Source organism: Melanerpes formicivorus, unplaced genomic scaffold (assembly GCF_026170545.1).
Source record: "Melanerpes formicivorus ecotype bairdi unplaced genomic scaffold, bMelFor1.0.p_v2 SCAF_7, whole genome shotgun sequence".
Lineage (NCBI taxonomy): Eukaryota > Metazoa > Chordata > Aves > Piciformes > Picidae > Melanerpes > Melanerpes formicivorus.
This window is the reverse complement of record NW_027142359.1, coordinates 3,630,771-3,650,861: the sequence shown is the minus strand read 5'-3', so window position 1 is coordinate 3,650,861 and position 20,091 is coordinate 3,630,771. Positions and strand designations below refer to the sequence as shown.

The following is a 20,091-nucleotide window of genomic DNA, read 5'->3' as shown; positions in this document are numbered from 1 at the left end:
AACCTCCCTGTCATGGGCAAGGATGCCTCTCAACTAGACTCAGCTGCTCAAGGCCTTGTCCAACATGGCCTTCAACTGAAGAACTTCTTCCTAAGATCCAGTCTAAACCCACTCTCCCTCAGCTTCAAATCATTCCCCCTTGCCTTGTTGCTGGGCACCCTTATGAAAGGTCCCTCTGCAGCCTTCCTGCATGATCCCTTCAGGTACTGGAAAGCAGCTCTGAGGTTACCACTGGAGTCTTTTCTTCTCCAGGCTGAACAATCCCAGCTCCCTCAGCCTGTCCTCATAGCAGAGGTGTTCCAGCCCTTGGCTCACCTTTGTGACCCTCCTCTGGACTCACTGCAACAGCTCTGTTTCCTTCTTATGAAGGGAACATCATAAACCTGATAGCTTTGCTGGAAAACTACCACTCAGTGTGCTGAGTGAGGTATTTGTATTGCTCTTCATGCATACACTGGGCACCACTAACACATTAATGGTGTTTCCTTTCAATGAACCATCATTTAGAAGAAGAACAGTGGAGACTTGAAATGTTTTCTTAAAGGCTGGTAGCGTGAGGAGGACCAAGAATCAGCAGCTTTTTCCTATTCACAGCCTTCTGAAGGCCTGTGAGATAGAATAGAATAGAATAAACCAGGTTGGAAGAGACTTTCAAGATCATCGCGTCCAACCTATCATCCAACACCACCTAATCAACTAACCCATGGCACCAAGCACCCTGTCAAGACTCCTCCTGAACACCTCCAGTGATAGTGACTCCAGCACCTCCCCAGGCAGTCCATTCCAATGGGCAATCACTCTCTCTGTGTAAAACTTCCTCCTGACCTCCAGCCTGAACTTCCCCTGGTGCAGCCTGAGACTGTGTCCTCTTGTTCTGGTGCTGGCTGCCTGGGATGGTGGTGCAGATGAGGAGAAGCACCCATAGAGCAGCCTGGTGGGTATATAACTGGGAGCAGAGGTTTTAACCTGTCCTCCTCCAGCCTGTGTGAAGGGAGACTCAGCCAAAGGGCTGCAGGTTGCTTTTGATCTCTCTGTTTAAAGCCCTTCCATTTAGTGAGAATAAATATTCATTGAGCTAAAGGGGAGCAGAATGAGAGACAGCATACTTGGACTTAAATTAGGGAGGGAATGAACTTAGACATTAATTTCTCTTATCTGAGTCTCTTTCATGGATTTTGATCAGAAAATTCATCCTGGATCCATGAAATCTTTGCAAAAAAAAGTTTAACTAATCTCTCCACAGTCTTCCATAAATGCAACATTTTTAATGAACTGGGCTGTACTGGTTACCACGTAGTTAAAAACTAGTAAGGAGGGCAAGGCTGAGGGGAATTTACTCCATAGTGTGACAGTCACACAAAGACCATAAGGATGTAAACTCTTCTCTTGTTTTCATTGGGGGTGTCTGTATTCTCTGCAGCTGAAAAGCTAAACCTGCTCCTTCCACCTGCTTGGGTTTTGTGTTTTGGATTAGTTTTTGTTGGGTTTTTTCTTCACTAATAAGTTTTCTATGATTTCTTGTTCCCCAGAGTCTTGTATTGGATTTTCCCTTTCTACTGAGTTGTGTGTAAGATGGTATAATAAGATCTGATGGTTGTAGCTTTCCTTACAGCTACAAAGCCGTGAACTCCAGGGTAGTTATTTCCACCTCACAGCAAGCTTCAATAGAGCAATGGTAATGCTGCTGGCAGCCTTGGGCTGCTGCGTTCAGAGGAACACTGGGTGCCCCCGACAGTGCTGATTTAAGCTCTACAGTTAACATTATTTGTAAGGACTCAAGGCATAGAAAACCTCTGAGAATAACTGGTTGCTTCTGTGTCCTCCCCACAGAGCTGATATCAAGTGTCAGATGTCACAGCAAACCTTTGCAGGCAGTCCTGCCTAGAATTGTTCAGAGGTGTCCTAAATAGCAAACAATTCACGGAATCCTAGAATGATTCAGGGTGGAAGGAACCTTAGAGATCATCTACTCCAACCTGCTTGCCATGGGCAGGGTCACCTCTCAACTAGACTTGGCTGCTCAAGGCTTCATCCAACCTGGCCTTCAACACGCCCAGGCAGGAGGCAACCACAACCTCCCTGGGCAATTTATTCTAGAGTCTCGACATCCTTGTACTGAGGAACTTCTTCCTAAGATCCAGTCTAACCCTGCTCTCCCTCAGGTTTAAACTATTCCCCCTTGTCCTGTTGCTAGACACTCTTATGAAAAGTCCCTCTGCAGCCTTCCTGTAGGATCCCTTCAGGTATTGGAAGGCAGCTCTAAGGTCCCCCCAGGCTTGCTGCCTTTTCTAGGCTGAACAACCCCAGCTCCCTCAGGGACTGTGTTTGTGTCCCTCCTCTCCAACAGGAACATAAAATGCTTAAAATCAAGATAAATCATGGGAGATTTTTGTCTGTAATTTGTCAGGAGGAAGAGACTCTACTCCCAGAGGTAAATAGGTCCTGTGTAAAATATATTACTTTTATGATGAATGTTGTTTTTGTTATGCTGATGGAAACTAAAATCCTATAGTGTCCCCCCCTCCTTCCATTTCCTTTAGTTGCTTGCTGATCAAGTTATGTGACCCTTCCCACCACACCCTGCACCTCCATTTCCCCAGCTCTGCTCTCATTAAGATGTTTTCATAACCAGGCAGGCCAATAGATTTCCAACAGTGGAGAAGGTTAATGAGCAATTGCCACTAATTGCCCTTTTCCATGTCTGTGTAGTAGAGGGTCCCAGGAGGATCAGTGACGCCTCCCCAGACATCTTCTCTGGGGATGTGAGGGGTCACTGGCCAAATAGGAAGAGGCTGGTATCACTTTGTTTGCAAATGGAGCTCCCTACTCTACTGTTTCTGGACTGAGCTGGGAAGTGCTGTGGAGTCAGAAGAAATTAACTGCAAAGACTAGTCCCTCTATAGCAATTTAATAGAAAAAAATTGTGGTTAAACCGAGCTTTTTAGCTAAGTCAAGGAAATCAAGAAATACGTTTGTCATTTCCTTGAAGTAGGCTCCCAGACAGTGGTGAAGCAGATGGTGATGCACCAGAAAGGTGTAAGAGTACTGGGTTGGAACACCTCTGCTGTAAGGATAGGCTGAGGGAGGTGAGGTTGTTCAGCCTGGGCAGAGATGACTCCAGGGGGACCTTAGAGATGCTTTCCAATACAGGAAGGCTGCAGAGGGACTTTTTGTAAGGGTGTCTAGAGACAGGACAAGAGGAAGTGGTTTGAAGCTGAGGGAGAGTGGGTTTAAACTAGATCTTAGGAAGATGATCTTCATTCTTCAGTAGGAAGGTGGTGAGACTGTGAAATAGGCTGATACCTTTTGACTTCGTGATTTTGGGGTCTTCTAATACATTCCACTCTTTATAGAACCATAACTTCTCTTTTCTTCAGAAGAAACCTGAAACGACAGCAGTGATTTCATGCGCTGCGAAGGTTCAGAGGGAAAAGAATGGTGTGATTGTACTTCCTGGCCACGTTTTCAGAAGATGGGAATAATGAAGTTTTGGCAGGCTTTGCTAGAATAAATAGTTTACAAGCTACCACAGAACTATCTTAACAAAATGACTGCTTTGAGTTGTGCTTACGGGGTAAAGTAATATATAATCAAGAAAACAGAGTGATTGGGTTGGGTGGATTCTTGCACAGTTGATTCCGTTGTGAGATGATCCAACAGGAACTCATTTTCCTGCAGTGTAAGTTATGTTTATTGTACATTATCCCCATGCTGTATCATGTACCTCATATATTTTGCTTTATGGGACAAATCAGATAACAGTTTAAGGCTGAGTGGTAGCTGACTGTATATATTCCCAGCTAGTTAAACTGCTGGTTGTCAATGGGCATCTTTCATGTGAAAGGCAATTTCGAGGGGATGAGATTCTATCTACCAGAAGTACCTCAAGCACATTTTTATACATGCTCACACACAGTATTTATTTCATAGCTCTCTATGCAGAAGATAGATGTGAAAGATACAATTACTGAAAATCCCTCAACCTGCTTGTGCCATGGGAGCTCAAAGGAAGGTTTCAAATGACTGCCCTTTGCACAAAAATTACAGAAGTGGTTTCTCTTTATTCTCTTTTTAAATAAGAGCAGTTCTGTCCCTTCTTCAATTTCATGTTGCTGGAGAGGATTTCATAGCAGGTGTGCAAATGATTGTTTGTATTTGATACCCCACAAGCAGTGTTGACAGTTATCAGTTTTGGCCAAATCAGTTGCAGCAAAGAGCTAATGGTAGATTTGGTTACTTGTTTATATTTGATACCCCACAAGCAGTGCTGACTATTACCAGTTTTGGCCAAATCAGTTGCAGCAAAGAGCTAATGGTAGATCTTGGTTACTTCATGGCTTCTAAGTTTACAATAATTCATCAAAAGTAAAAAATATAACTTGGATATCTTCATGGCTTTTCTCTACATGTTTGATTGGATGTTGGGAAACCAACAACGGTATTTACAGAATAAAAAGGTTGTCTTATGAAGAGAAATTTGGCTGACTGAACTAAGTGATTTCTACAGTGACACAGAAAATGTGAGGCTGTGATGTTATCAGAGTTGTTTACCCAGTTATATTGATATAAAATTATATTGATGGTATTAATGTCTGTGTTTAAAATCTTCTCCCTCCTGGCTGTTGATAGATGCAACACCATTCCTTTTCCAGTTTACTTTTCTTTGCATAAAGGGATGACAATGGGGTGATGGCTATTCCACTTCCACTGTCTTGAGACACTTCTGTATGGATTTTGCTTGCTTTCCAGAATAATAATGGTAACAAACTTGCAGCCAAATCTGTAAGAGCAAGATACTGTATAATTATTCCACTACACATTCCTTTCAAGTTTCTCAGTGTACCAACACTATCTCATCCAAGCTTACGGTGTGTCTTGAGGTGGTTGGAAAGACTCCCATACCCAGCAGAATAATAGAAATGGAAGACAATATAAGAGAGAGAGCACTCTAAAGGTTTTTAGGTGCTTAGTGCGGATTGATTTAGATAACTCTAACACTTCTAAAAGTTAGGCCTGACTGTATTTTCCCAGGATCCTTTGTAGAGTGAGGGATGCAGCCTACATCTTCTACAGGGGCTTTTATGGGCTCTTTGTGCAACGGAAGAAAAAAATCACTGCAGCAAAACCACAACTAGGATGGTCTGGCCTGCAGACTGGTTGTCTGAAAAAAGGCTGCTTCAGAGCTACCCAAATATGAAAAAAGATCTTGAAGTACAGCAAGATAAACAATCCTTTTCCTTCTGCTGTTTTAAAGGGATAGATATGCTGGTCCATGAGCAATACTCTACCACATGTATGCCCAGCACTGCAGATGTGTTTTCCTCCTAAGCTGATGCTGTAACCCTGTGCTACTCTGCATTCTGTAATTGTACTGATCCACAGCACACTGTGTTTTTTTTTTTTTCCCAGATGACCTTTGCTTTTCACTGACATTTGCAAAATGTGACTAAATGAAACCAGACTAAATAGATGTTAACAGCAAAATCTTTTTTGGCTTTTTTTTTTGGTGCTCTTCTTTCTGTGGAAAAAAACAATTAAATCTGTTCTTTGAAACTGCAAAATGTGAGTCAAAATGTGGAAGTTCAGGTATTTGCTGTTACTATGCTACATCCAAATGCAATTAAAGGCATTGACCACTCGCTTATTTTTATGTGCTGATTTACAGAAATCTATGCAAGAGAAGCCCAGCTGGTACAAATCGTTAGCAAGTGCCTTTCACAGCCACCTTTAGCTGGAGAACATTTGTTCTGTGTTAACTGAGAACAAACTGTTTCAAATCACACTGGAGCCTCTCAGAAGTATTAGACACACGTTTGTCGACAGGTTGGAAAGGAAAAATGAGTTTCCACCTTTCCCTACCACCAGATGTGTGTGGAGCAACGGGTCTCAGTGCAGAGCCTTAGCTTTAGGGTGAAGGGGACACTTCCTTGCTGGATAAGGCAACCTTGGCATCAAAAGCCGCTCACCAACCTATTTATTAGTATCTGTACTCCTCCCCTGCTGTTATATTAATGTAATGAATTGTTCACAGGTGCTTCAAATGAGGATTAGATGATCACTGGGAGCTTTGTTACTCAAACAAGCCAAATTGAAAGGAGCAGATGCAACAGTCCCTTAGCAAAAGTACAATGCATGACTTAATGAAGGTCATTTTGCACATTTTTGCCTTGCTGACCCTAAGAACAATCAGACTGTCATTATTTTACTGTTTCTAGACAGAAAGCTGATTGCTTCATGCCTTGTTTGTTTGTTTGTGTTTTATTTTAAATTGTCTTTATTACATTATTGGGAGCTCTTAATTGCATGTAATCCTACTCCCTTTTAGCTACAAAGAGATAGTTCCCATATGAGTGTTGCTAAACCATGCTCTTAAGTCATGTTTGAGCTCTTTTGTGTGGCAGTTTGTGCATCACCATGAATATTCAAACCCTAGGCCAGGTGAATAGATTGTAAAATGAACATTGTCAGCTGGTTTTGCACACCAGGTAGAAGAGAGAAGTTAGAGGTCATGGCCTCTAACCAGATGCATGGCCTGAACACTTCCTACAGCTCATGTTTGTACTATCCAAAGCTTGTGATTTTCTTCTCTTTCCTTGTTTTAGGCCAGGCTAGATGTGGCTGTGAGCAACCTGATGTAGTGTGAGGTGTCCCTGCCCATGGCAGGCAGGGTGGAACTAGATGATCCTTGAGGTCCCTTCCAACCATAACAATTCTATGATTCTAAATTCAGAGCAACTAACAAGCTGGCATTAATCCAGGAAGGTCTGTGTATGCAATGAGCTTTGTAAATGTTGGTTTACTGGTCTGTAAGTTCTCTTCAAAGGCCATGCACAATGTGAAAGAGCTGCAGTGCCTGGGAGATGAGGTCTTTGTGGTCAACCTGAAATGGAAATGTCAACCTAGCCATTGGCAGAGACCTAGGCCCTTCCCCCTGGCTTTGTCACAGGTTTCACTGGCATTTTGGAGAAAAACTCACTCTCCACCTCTGCCTGCTCTCCTTCTTACGGAAACAGGGATAAGGATGTCTTCTTTTTTAGCTGTGTTTGTAAGATACTGAGATAAGGCTTTTCTCTTGCTTTGTCTTATATCATAAAGGGATTCCAGTCTCAGCTGAAGACTCTGGGGCTGCAATAATTGCAAAAAAAATGTGAATGCTACTGTACCCAAAGAGCCACTTACTGCCCCTCTCTCCCAAATGATAAACAGAAGAAGTCTTTTTTCAGTGTTTAAAGAGAATGCACTAAGGTGACAACGTGCCTTAAAGGCCTATCTGTGCATCACTTGACTATGCACTTGCCAAGCTGTCTGTGGTGTATACTTTGATAGTTCAGTGACAGATATCACCAAGGAGAAAGGACACTGTTTTAACCTTGAATCCACATTGCATGGGAAAATTACACAGGGACAGAAAACCTGTGTACAACTGCTGTGCAATGAGCCGAAGAAAAGGATCTTCATTGGGCTTTTCATCTAGAGAGGGTTGTGGAAGGAGCTGCCAGATGCTATTGTTTTGTAGGAGGGGGTTTACAGTGTGTTTGTGCTGTCTGCAAGTGGTCAGCGATGGAATTGCCAACAGAGTCCCATTCCTGCCAGCAAATATGAGTGATGAGAGTGAAACTGGTGCATAAATATAGGCATGATATTCTTTGTTCTTCCCAGAAGAGACATCAGTTTTGTTCTTGCTCCAGCAGTGTATCATCTCTCTTGTTCCAACAGGACATAGTGTACTCAAGATTAGAAATAACCTCTTGGCAGGGCTTTAGTGTAAAAGATGTGGATTGGGATGGTTTTCTGCCTTGTGCCTTGCTAGACTTTGTTTATAGAAGTTTACACTGGACTCCTGGGGCAGGTGTCTCTTTCATGCTTATTGGGCTTTATGGAGAGTCCACAGAGTGGAGCACAGAGGTAATTGTTGAATCCAACCATGAAAACCGCTATTACTTGGTTTTTCTGTGACATCTGTTATATCCTGTTGTGCATGTGATGAGAGGAAGATTTTGTTTTGTTTTGAAATCCATTGGTGAGCTTGAATAGTATCTAAAATAGTTGATGGCTCATCAAAAAATCCAGGCTTCCTGAGCTCAATGCAGAAATCATCTTCTGAAGGTGTAGCAAATTTGTGCTCTGTAGAGAGGGGGATTCAGTTTCCAGACTATGTTAGTGGCAAAGCAGAGAGTAGGTGTGTCAGACAAACTGCAGACCCCACCCTGGATTGGAATAGGGGGGGCCTGAGAGCTGCCTTACAATACCTGATGGGATCCTACAGGAAGGCTGCAGAGGAACTTTTCTTAAGGGTGTCTGGAGACAGGACAAGGGGGAATGGTTTGCAGCTGAGGGAGAGCAGGGTTAGACTGGATCTTAAGAAGTTCTTCAGTAGGAGGGTGGTGAGACTCTGGAATAGGCTGCCCAGGGAGGCTGTGGATGCCTCCTCCCTGGGGGTGTTGTAGGCCAGGTTGGATGAGGCCTTGAGCAGCTGAGTCTAGTTGAGAGGTGTCCCTGCCCATGGTGGGGAGGTGGGAGTAGATGATCCCTGAGGTCCCTTCCAACCTGAGCCATTATAGGATTCTGTGTTATAACAGAACAGGAAAAGTGGGAAGGTGGATCTCTGGCTACCTGGATACAAATGTTAGCAACTTCTAATTTAATTTACAGGTCCTATTTAATTTGAACAGGTTTTGCCATGAATTTCACTTGCCCCAACCCAAGCCACTCTGGTATCTTCAGGGGGGGTTTGTACAGAGCACAAAGGTGGGTAGTGACAGGCAGGGCTGGAGCATACGTTGCCACAGGTATAAACTAGCGTCAGGGCATGATGCCGAGGGAGCTTCACACTTCCATTTTCTCATTCAGTATGTGCCTTTGCATATATGTTGCTGGTCGCACTCCTTAACAGTGGTCTTTATTCCTCATCAACAGGCCAGATGGATCCAGTCTTGCTTACCACCCACTCTTGAGCTGTATTATTTGTCGACGTTTGTCAGTCCCAAGCACTTCTATTTCAACAGAAGGTAGCTATTCAGTTGAGTGCTGTATGTCTTTTGTAATCTATTGTCTGTTTAATCAAGTTTGGATCTTGTTTTCTTGCTAAAGACCACGTCTGTGGTGCATTTGAAGTCCGGAGTGAACGTATTTGCATGTTCAAAGGCCTTGCTTTTAAAACAGCATGGATTTGTCCCTGCTCTGAAAGCTGGCAAACCTCTTGATGTTCTTGTTCTAATTCATTTTTATGTTAAGGAAACAGGCTTGGTTGTACAGGGAGACAGGCTGAGGCAGATCTTGATGAGAAATGAAGGGATCAAGAAGGAGCTGAGTTACTCAGTTTAACAGTAACTAGGCTATCTTTGTATCCGCACATAACCTTGATTCCCTGTAACTTCTTCTGTGGATATGGATGCTGTTGGCTTTGTTAGTTTTGCTAGAGGTTGGCACACAGATTCAGTCTTTGACGCACAACGCATGTGAAAGAAAGCCTTCCAAAAGTTGCAGCAGTGCACGCTGAACAGCTAAAACCGGAGTTTAGCCCTCATGCTGGGTTGAAGGGGTGCCATGGGATTCTCTGATTCTGCCACTGTTATCCTGGTTTGGAGAAACACCACCTTAGCTAGAGGAACCACACAGCTGAGAAACTGCCACCTCTCTTATGTGTGTGCTGCAAGGCCTCAAACTGAGCCCTAAGCACGTGACAGCAATCACTCTTTTTAAAATCCCATTTGCTAATCTTTGAAACTCTCCTGGTTTTGTGGGGGTGGATGAGGACTCTAACACTGGGTTGTATAGGTTCTGTCTTGGTTCTGTCATAATTTCCTCTCAAAGTGAATGAGAAAGCCAGGACTAAAGAGTGACAGAGACATTTAAGAACCTGAACTGTACCATTAAGCAGGTTTCTGATATAAATAAGTGGTGCGCTTTTGAGATGTTTTGTTAAAGCTCTGTGTTTTGTCTCAGGCTAATGTCTAATCTCTTTTGAGCTGAAGCATTGTCTTTTTATATAAACAGTAAACCCCCTTTAGAAATGAAGCTTTGATCTAGTTGACACCTATAAATTTGTCACAAAATACAAATACTTTAAACATCCTCCATTTAAATTGTTATTTGAAGATTTATATTATTGCATTGAGTTGCTATGGTGGCACTTGCAATTTACATTTCTGCCTAGAAGGCTGAAAGAGAAGGGGGGAAAAAAACAAAAGTGAATACTAAATGTCAGAAAGCAATGATTTGTCAAGTTTTGAAATGTACTACAGGAATATCAACTTAGGCAAATATGTTTGGATGAACTCTGGCGTGCTGCCCGGCGCTGAGGTTTCCAGGCTTGTGCAGTTCTTCACTGTTCAGAGCTTATGGGGATTGGGACCTCCAGGGTCCAGCCTTCTTGCTGGACAAATGGAAAACTGACATCACAGGAGCTTGTTTTACCTGTATGTTAAATTCATGGTGTGTGGTAGGGCTCCCAAAGCACAGAGATCTTGTTGTATTTGAACTGCAGGCGTTAACTCTGGCAGCTGTTGACTGTTGAGCCACATACAGAGAATCACAGAATCCTAGAATGGCTTAGGCTGGAAGGGACCTCAGAGATCATCTCCTCCAACCTCCCCACCATGGGCAGGGACACCTCACAGCTAGACTCAACTGCTCAAGGCCTCATCCAACCTGGCCTTCAACACTCCCAGAGAGGAAGCATCCAAAACCTTCCTGGGTGGCCTATTCCAGAGTCTCACCACCCTTGTACTGAAGAACTTCTTCCTAAGATCCAGTCTAGTCCTGCTCTTCCTCAGCTTCAAACCATTCCTCTTTGTCCTGTTGCTAGACACCCTTATCAAAAGTCCCTCTGAACCCTTCCTGTAGGGTCCCTTCAGGTATTGGAAAGCAGCTCTAAGGTCCCCCTGGAGTCTTCTGTTGTCTAGGCTGAACAACCCCAGCTCACTCAGCCTATCCTCATAACAAAGGTGCTCCAGCCCCTGGATCATCTTTGTGACTTTCCTCTGGAAGTCTTCAGTTCATAATCAAGTGAGGCAGCTTCACAGGATCCCTCAGTCCTTTGCTCCACAGCCTCAAGAATAGATGAATTCTGGGGATGGTCCTATAAATGTCAGTTCCAGTTCTGTCAGGAAGGAGCAGTGGCAAAACGGTCAGTAATCAGCAGCTGTTAAAGAGGGATTATATAGGGCTTTGGAAGTGCTGCTGCTGGGTGAAGTAGCAAAAGGAAGTATCTGTGATTTGGTACCCATGAGCTAGGCTGAGAAGATGAGCACTCAGAAACTGGATAAAAGGAAAGGTCAGGAATGCAGGCAGTAAAGGCAAAGAAACACACAAGTTACTATCTAAACAACAGTTTTTAAATGTTAACAGTAACATGATCCAAAATTCATACTTTCAAAGACAATTTTACATAGCAGTGGGCTCAACTCACTTGCAAGTGGGCAAAGCAAGTTTCAAAGGCAAGTGTTAGGAACCTTTTCTCGTGCCTATCAGAAATGACACATTAAATCTGACTTGAAAGTGCCTTGTTCAGTCAGTGTTCGTAATGCCACGCTGAGGGCATTTTTCAGGAGGAGTCTGAGGTTAAGAAAAACACCCACTGAATAACTAGAGCCACTTACTGCAGCACTTGAGTTTTTCTCAGAGGTCTTCCATCCAATTACTGACCAGATCCAGTGATATTTAACTTATCAGATCTGACAAGAGCTGAACTCAAGGTAGAGTGACGGCTTAAACATTTATTTGTGTCAATGACACGTTTAAAACTCTCTGCTCTGTCTAAATATTTAAAGGAAAATATAAAGAGGAAGATGTAATGTGACACAAGAGGAAATGAAAAGCAGACTTGCTTGTTGAGGACATTGACTGCACACAATTGCTGTCTTCTGAATACCTGTTATTTTGGCAGAAATTGGGGGAAATGCAGCCCTAAATATCACGCTCATCTGTCTCTTCTTTTCACACAAATGATGCTCGACAATGGCAAGGGGATCTTTTGCTGTCAAAAATCACAGAATGTGACAACAGCCAAGATCTTTAGGAACCTCTGAGTCTGAAGGTTTTGATTGTAAAGCTAACAGCTGAAAATGAAGAGACAATGAAGATAAATACACACTTAGTCAAAAGAAGTCACGGTATTGTCCAAATGAGAGAGCTTAGATGTGTTGGCTGCATGTTAAAGCCAAGTACATCTTAAGAACAAGCTGCAATAAGCTTTCTTCTTGGAGTAGCAGAGTTTAAACCAAAATCTCCCCACCCCCTTTCACTGTCTAATTGAGAAGAAAGCCACATTTCAAAACTGTCTCTAAAGCAGATCTGTGTTTTCCATGGGGAGATAGATATTTATTTATTTTTCTGCAGTAAATATCCATACCCGGGCCGGTTTCTGTGAGCACGTTCCAAAGAAAGATGGAATATGTCGGCTTTCAGTATGTAAGGGATGCTGAACATTTGCTTCATCCATGAACTTTTCCTAGAAAGGAGCTTCTTAAATCCCAAAATTTCTTTATGTGGATCATCAGTGATGTCTGGAGGGGTGGGGGGTAGGGGGTGGGGATGAGAGGACAACGAAACTCACAATGTGTGCATATATCATGCTCTTAGCAACACGTTCCCTGTTGGAACCTGACACTTATGTTTGCAAAAGCAAGCCCACTCTAAATTAGTTTGCAGTTAATTGGCTGTGAAGGGAAACGCACCTTGCCAAAAAAAGGATTTGAAATATGAAGCCTTTTGGATTTGTGAAGAAGTTGATCACTCTGCTTGAAGAATCACAGACGCTTTTGTGGCCATCTGGGAAATAATGTGGTTCATAATCTCCAGTGCTTTTGTAAATTCCATTATTTGGCAAGAGGGGCACCTACTTGCTGCCATCTACTTGAAGATTGATTTTAGAGGGGCAGTTTTAAAATGTATGTTGGAGTTCACAGAATCACAGAATGGTCTGGGTTGGAAGGGAGCTCCAAAGGTCATCTAGTCCAATGCCCCCAGCTAGATCAGGTTGTCCAGAGCCCCATCGAGCCTCACCTTGAATATCTTCAGAAATGGGTCCTCAACCACCTCCCTGGGCAACCTGTTGTTCATTTGTGATTGAGGAGAGGGATTTCCAAAGGGTTAACTCGGTAATGTTTTGAATATGTGATGGAGGATAACAGAAGCCAGCAAGCTAAAGCATTAAGATCTTTTGGGCTTTTTCCATTTTTACTCCTGGGACTGATAATTGGATGAATGGTCACATGCAGAACAAGAGGACACAGTCTTGAGCTGTGCTAGGGGAAGTTTAGATGAGGAGAAAGTTCTTCACAGAAAGAGTAACTAGCCTTTGGAATGTGCTGCCCAGGGAGGTGGTGGAGTCACCATCCCTGCAGGTGTTCAAATAGGGATTGTATGTGGCACTTGGAGCCATCATTTAGTTGTCATGAGGTATTAGGTAGTAGGTTGGACTTGATGATCTTTGAGGTCTTTTCCAACTTGGTTGATTCTATGATTCTATGTATAACAATGGTTAATGGGTATGTAGTGTTATACATCCATGGATGTCTCTGATTCTTCCAAACATTAGTGTGAAATAGGTGTGGTAAAGATAGACATAAAAAAAAGTACAGACTGACTTATCCAAGGCCATGCAGGCAGGCAGTGACAGAGCTGAGATTTATCCCAAGCTCCTGATCCCTTTTGCATGTCTAAGTGCAAGATCATGCCATTGTTGTTGAGATGCATGAAAGGAATCACAGAATGTTAGGGGGTGGAAGGGACCTGTGACTAAGCCATAACACAGTAGGAGCATACACAGGTACATCTTCAGAAACCAGTGATGACTCTCTGGAACTTTCAGGACTTAATGTAATTTTCAGTATTTTAATAGATCTCTGGGGCTTTTCAGGGTAAACCATGTCTCACCAGATTGCACTGTGTGGTCAAGAATTCTTCCTGATGTGTCCATTGCTAGAAGACAGAGAGGCTTCTCATTTTCCATGAAGGATCACCACAGTCTTTCTATATGGATGTTTTGGACTGGCAAAGAGTGGTGTTCAGCAACATACTCTGTTCAGTCACCGGTCCGCTGAGTAGGTAAAAGTAGGTAACAAAATATCCATAATAGGTCTTTAATGAAATGAAAGGGCTGAGTTTCTCCCCATTTGAGAAAACAGAAGATGAATACAAAATCAGGATGAATTCTTCTGAAAGGCTCAGGAGCTAACTGTGTGGCTACAATTGTAAGAGATGGGCTACCATAGCTACTGATAATACAGCAGGTATTATTTTCAGTCAGTGCCTAATTGCCTTAGAGGAACTTATTAAGCTGAAACCACTATTATGTGAGGAACTATTCACATAGAGTATCTCCAGAGTGATCAAGGCAGTCCTGCTGTGGGCTATAATATAGATCAGTAAATGTGAAGAGTGGTTTTGTAAGGAAGCTGCCATTTGGAGAGCTCATTTGGCAAGGGGTGGTCTGGACATTGTTCTGTACTTTAGTAAGATGTTAAGAGCAGGAAGAATGGCTGATTTCTTTTCAGATATTTGAACACTCCAAAAATCACTTCAATCAAGTAAGGTGTAACAAATATCTTTCACTTACAGATTCTTTGAAAGCACCACCTAAAGCTCTTACTTAATTTCTCTGTAATGTGGGCTGGAGCACCTCTGCTATGAGGACAGGCTGTTCATCCTGGAGAAGAGAAGACTCTGGAGGACCTTAGAACTGCCTTCCAATACCTGCAGGCATCCTACAGGAAGGCTGCAGGGGGACTTTGCATAAGGGTGTCAAGAGACAGCACAAGGGGAAATTATTTGAAGCCAAGGGAAAGTAGGTTTAGACTGGATCTTAGCTCTTCAGTAGGAGGGTGGTGAAACTCTGGAATAGGCTGTCTGTGGATGTTGTGGCTGCATCCTTTGTGGGGGTGTTGAAGGCCAGGTTGGATGAGGCCTTGAGCAGCTGAGTCTAGTTGAGAGGTGTCCCTGTCCATGGTGGGGAGGTTGGAGTAGATGATATCTAAGGTTCCTTCCAGCCTAAGCCATTCTAGGATTCTATGATTGTTTTGTAGCCCTTTATGATCACCTCAGCTTGAGATACTGACAAGAAGATACTGAGCTTAATGACAATACGACTTCTATTCCATCTCAGAGAATGTCCCATTCTCATTAATACTGATGAATGTTACACACATACACTGATGAGAACCTTACAAGTTGATGGCCCAGTGATTTACCCTTTATGCAAGATGATTCTGGTTCTACAATGTGGACACTGGATTAGCATTTCACCTGAGAAACACATAAACTGCAGCTGGACAAAACCCAGTCAACTACATAAAACTTTCTTCTCCTTGGCCAAGAGAATGCTAAAAATCTGCATCACCAGAGCAGATTTTTAGGAAGGGAAGCTCTGGAGATCCATCTTGCAGCAGATGGTCCTCATTTGGGTGTGCTCTGAAAGAAAAGCAGCTCCATTACTAGCTTGTATGCCTAACCCAGGTTAACTGATGCCAATTAGCTTGTTTGTGAAGTGAAAGCAAGAAGTTTTTTGAGTACCCTGTTCTTAGGGAGACAGAAAACATGACTGTGAGTTACCAATGAATTCACTTGCAATAATTACTCTGCAAATTATCTCTTATTTCCAAGTAAACATTTTTACTCTGCAGGGTGCTTCTTCCAGTGGTTTACTACAACTGCAGTTCTTGTCGTAAATTGAGTAGTACAACAAATTACTTAAAATCCAGGAGTGCAGGTATCAGTAGTGGATAATTTAATGTTATTTTGAGGCAATTCTTCAAACAATTTATGCAGTGCTGTTGCTTGTAAGACCAAATGCATTCCTATCTCAACCGATGGGTAGCAAAACACTTAAATAGCTTGTGGCCATTGCTCTGTTATCCTAAATCTAATCAAGAAGTAAGAAGATGCTGCTACTTTCCCTTCAGCTATTTTAACAAGTACTACAGGGTTCCTGTCTTCACCTCTTGCAGCTAGTCAGTGATTAGTGAAAATGACATTTTTGGTCTACAGTTCTTTTACATATAACTTACAATGGCTTATCAATTAATCTCTGATTATACAGTACATTAAAAAGGAGAATATAGAATCACAGAATGGTTTGGGTTGGAAGGGACCTCCAAAGCTCATCTAGTCCAACCGCCCTGCAGTGAGCAGGGGCATCCTCCACTAGATCAGGTTGCTCAGAGCCTTGTTGAGGCTGACCTTGAATATCTCCAGGGGTGAAGCCTCAACTACTTCCTTGGGCAACCTGTTCCAGTGTTCCACCATGGTCATGGTAAAGAACTTGTTCTTAACATCTGGAAGGCTGCTATGAGGTCTCCCTAGAGCCTTCTCTTCTCCAGGCAGAACAACTCCAGCTCCTTCAACCTGTCCTTGTAGCAGAGGTATTCCAGCCTCCTTATCATTTTTGTGGCCTTCCTTTGGACCCACTCCATCAGGTCCATGTCCTTCCTGTGTTGAGGGCTCCAGAGATGGATGCACATACTCCAGGTGAGGTCTTATCAGAGCAGAGTGGCAGAGTCACCTCTCTTGAAGCTTCTTTTGATGCAGCTCAGGTTGCCATTTGCCTTCTGGGCTGCACACTCACACTGTTGCCTCATGTCCAGCTTCTCATCCACCAGCACCTCCAAGTCCTTTTTTGCAGGGCTGTTCTCAATCTCATCATCCCCTAGGCTGGATTGATATCTGTGATTGCCCCAACCTAGGTGCAGGACCTTACACTTTGCCTTATAGGAATGTTGGAGTTTAGATACAGGAAAGTGGAGTTTGAGTAAGCTTTACAGATAAAGACAAAAGCAAGCTCTACCAATCATCACACCAGATGTCTTGCTCCTTTTGGTTCTTGGTCATGTTTTTCACTCAAGAGGAGGAACTCTGACCATATATATGTTCTTATGTGAGCATTTGTGTTGCAAAGTTACAGCCTAGAAAGTGTCTTACATTAAAACACAGCAGATTGCTTATGGCAACTCCTGCATAATGAAGGAATACAATGAAGGAGTGCAGTTCCTATTGCTCTTCAGGTCTGCTCTATTTTCATAGGGTTTTTTTTTTAAAGTAGAAAATTGCATAGTATAATTACAAGTTCATTTGCATTCATATTACAAGCTCTGAGCTAGTACAGTCTTTTATATTTAAAAAATATCATTAGCAAGTGTGACTTGCATCCATAAATTTTGGAAATGGGAATGAAGTTTACACTTACTCAAAGTTCCTTCTCTTCTTAGGCAACAGCCAGCAGCCTTCCTATAAACTGCAGGACCTCAGGGAGGCCAGCAACATGGTAAATGCAAATTCACTTTACAGTGTAATGGGCAAGGGTGTAGAGAGGTTCATTTCCTCTTTCCTCAACCACAACAAAAAGCCCTTTTGGGAACTAAAAATCACCAACATTTTATTGGACTCAATACTTCTAGACAAGCCTACCCACATGTCATCTAGAGGATGCTGTCTGTCATTTCCCAATGAAAGGTGACTTCTGTGACTCTGTTTTTCCTGAAGTTCTGTGTCTTCCTGAGACAGAGGAAATCTCACCAAGAGGAAATATTGCTGCAATTAAGTTTACTACTGAGACTTAATTTTTTTTTCCTCCACATCAGAATAAGTGGGTTCCATTGATAATCCTGCCTTTTATTTCTGTAGTGTTTTGTACCAGTATAGGTTGGGGACTGATCTGTAGGTTGGGGAGCAGTGAAGGGGAAAGGGGCCTTAAGGTCTTTGTGGATGGAAGGTTGATCATGAGCCAGCAATGTGCTCTTGTGGCCGAGAAAGTCAACGCCATTTTGGGGTGTATTAGAAAGGCTGTGGTGAGTAGGTCCAAAGGTTCTTCTCCCTCTCTCCTCTGCCCTAGTGTGGCCACATCTGGAATATTGTGTCCAGTTCTGGGCCACTCAGTTCAAGAAGAACCTCAGGGAACTGCTTGAAAGAGTCCAACACAGAGCCAGAAAGGGAGTGGAACATCTTCTTTATGAAGTGAGACTGAGGGAGTTGAAGCTCTTTAGCTTGGAGAGGAGGAGACTGAGGGGTGACCTTATTCATGTTTATAAAGATATTAAGGATGACTGCCAAGAGGATCTAGTCAGGCTCTGCTCAGTGACACTCAATGACAGGACAAGGGGCAATGGGTGGAAGTTGAGGCATAGGAAGTTTTTCCCTGGAACAGGCTGCCCAGGGGGGTTGTGGAGTCTTCCTCTCTGGAGATATTAAAAATCCCCCTGGATGCATTCCTGTGTGATCTGGTATAGGTGATCTTGCTCTGGCAAGGGGGGTTGGACTGTATGATCTTTCAAGGTTCCTTCCAGCCCCTAACATTCTGTGATTCTGTGTGAATGAATGGAACTGAAGAAAGGAAGTCTACAGTAAAAGTCTCCATTCCATCAACTACTTCTATAAAGGTAGTACGACTGCTGAAGTGCATTTTTTTACGTCATAAAGGTTATGAGATGCCTTTATCTTTTATACCTGATACCTAATGTGCTATGGGAAGAATAATTAAGGAAGATGAAACTGAAAGTATGAGGATGCTATTGGATCTGTGCACACACTTGCAATCAATCTGTTCACTCAGCCTTTTCCCCTGCTCTTGGATGGGTGCTCCCTGCCCAGTTAAGCATGTTTGCCATGTTGGTTTAGATCTCCTGCCAGTCAGTTGGAGGTAGAATGACCTGCAGACATCTTTCTACCTTGTGAGCATCTTGGTAATCACTCCTTGGCTGTCATCTTGAAGAGTGCACATCAGCAGTTAGATATTTGCGTGCAGCATAACATCTTGCTTGTAATTTCTGCTCTGATGGGATACTTTGCAATGGTTTGAGCCCTCTCCCCTGAGATGCTAACACTCAGACCCGGGAGGCAAATCAGGTCTGACTGGAGGCTGCAAAAAGCTTTTCTTTTAATCATTTACCTCAGTTAGCTAGAGCAGAGCAGCTTTTACGCCTTGATTGGAGATAATACCAGTGAAATAGCAATAACCTGGTGAATGTACTCCTCTCCTGTATGTAAATTCTTTCAGGAAGTGCATGACAGCCTCTGTTTTCTCCTGGTCTCCGTTTGTAAAGAAGCTGTTATCGCAGAGTAAGTTTAATGGGTCGTGAATTTTGTGTTGAAAGGAGAGTCTCTCCATGACTTCTGATCTGCCTGCAATAGACCTATTGGTTCGGCTGCCAGTGCATTAGGCTAAATATGCTTCCTCCATTGACTCCGAAGGTAACAGCCCTAAATGCCTCATTAAATTTTCATGGGTGACTGAGAGAAGCCATGAGAAAAGCACCACACTAGTAACGGTGTAACGGCGGGGGCCCCCCGAACTGCCCCTCCCCGGCGTCCGCTAAAGGGGCCGTGGCTATCAGCTCCCGGAGAGAGACCGAAGGGGCAGCCCGGGCACGGAGCCCCAGGGCGATGAGGGAGGGCCGGGGTGAGGTGATGCGAGCCCGTGTTCGCAGCACCGGGGCCGGTTTAACGCGTGGGCAGAGGCCGCTCTCCCTGCGCCTCTGGGGGAAGCCCCTTTTAACGGCACCGCTGCCTCGCTGCTGCCCTGGCCGCGGCTGGAGCCTGGAGCTGCGGGAGTCGGGCGTTGCTGCGGGGAGCTGGCCGGCGGGACCGCCGGGCGCTCCCTCCCACGAGGGGTGGGTGTCCCAGACGCGAGTGACTGGTTGGGGGACGAACAGGCGCGCCCTCCTCCCCGCCGCTCTGAGCGGGGAAAGCCCAGCTAGCCCCCGCCCCCCTTCTCCCAGCCCAGCTGCATCAGCGGCGCCGAGACCCCAAGCCCTAGGAGAGGAGGAGGAGGAGGAGGAGGAGATCGACCCCTCATCAGCAGTTTTCCTCTGCCACACACCTCCCCCTTTTCCCCACCCTCTGGCCTCAGCGGCGCACTGGCGGGGGCCGGAGAGGGCAGGCGACGCGGGAAGGCGGCTCTCCCAGCATGGACGAGCCATGTGTATCCTAAGGAATAACAGCAGCTGCTGCGCCCACGATGGGGAGCAGAGGAATGCGAGGAGGAGAGGGGTCGCTGGGGCAGGTGAGGGTGCCGGCTTCCTTTGGCGGCCGGAGCAGGGGGTGCCCGAGCTCGGGCCGGGCGCGTCGGCAGGTGCGGTGGGGCAGGGTCTGCGCCCCGGG

General features: G+C 44.2%; 1 protein-coding gene across 7 annotated transcripts in view; it reads left to right on the top strand.

Annotated features, from left to right (window-relative positions):
- Positions 1-20,091, top strand: part of DAB1 (DAB adaptor protein 1) — a 539,237-nt gene that overhangs the window by 316,535 nt on the left and 202,611 nt on the right. For 2 of the 7 annotated variants that reach the window (XM_068140687.1, XM_068140691.1), the window contains exon 1: positions 19,819-19,993. The exons of 3 other annotated variants lie outside the window; for them this stretch is intronic. The gene's annotated coding sequence lies outside the window, so the exon portion shown is untranslated. Of the gene's footprint in view, positions 1-19,818; positions 19,994-20,091 lie in introns of those variants that run through there. 2 more of the 7 variants (XM_068140697.1, XM_068140700.1) reach the window with 2 other exon arrangements.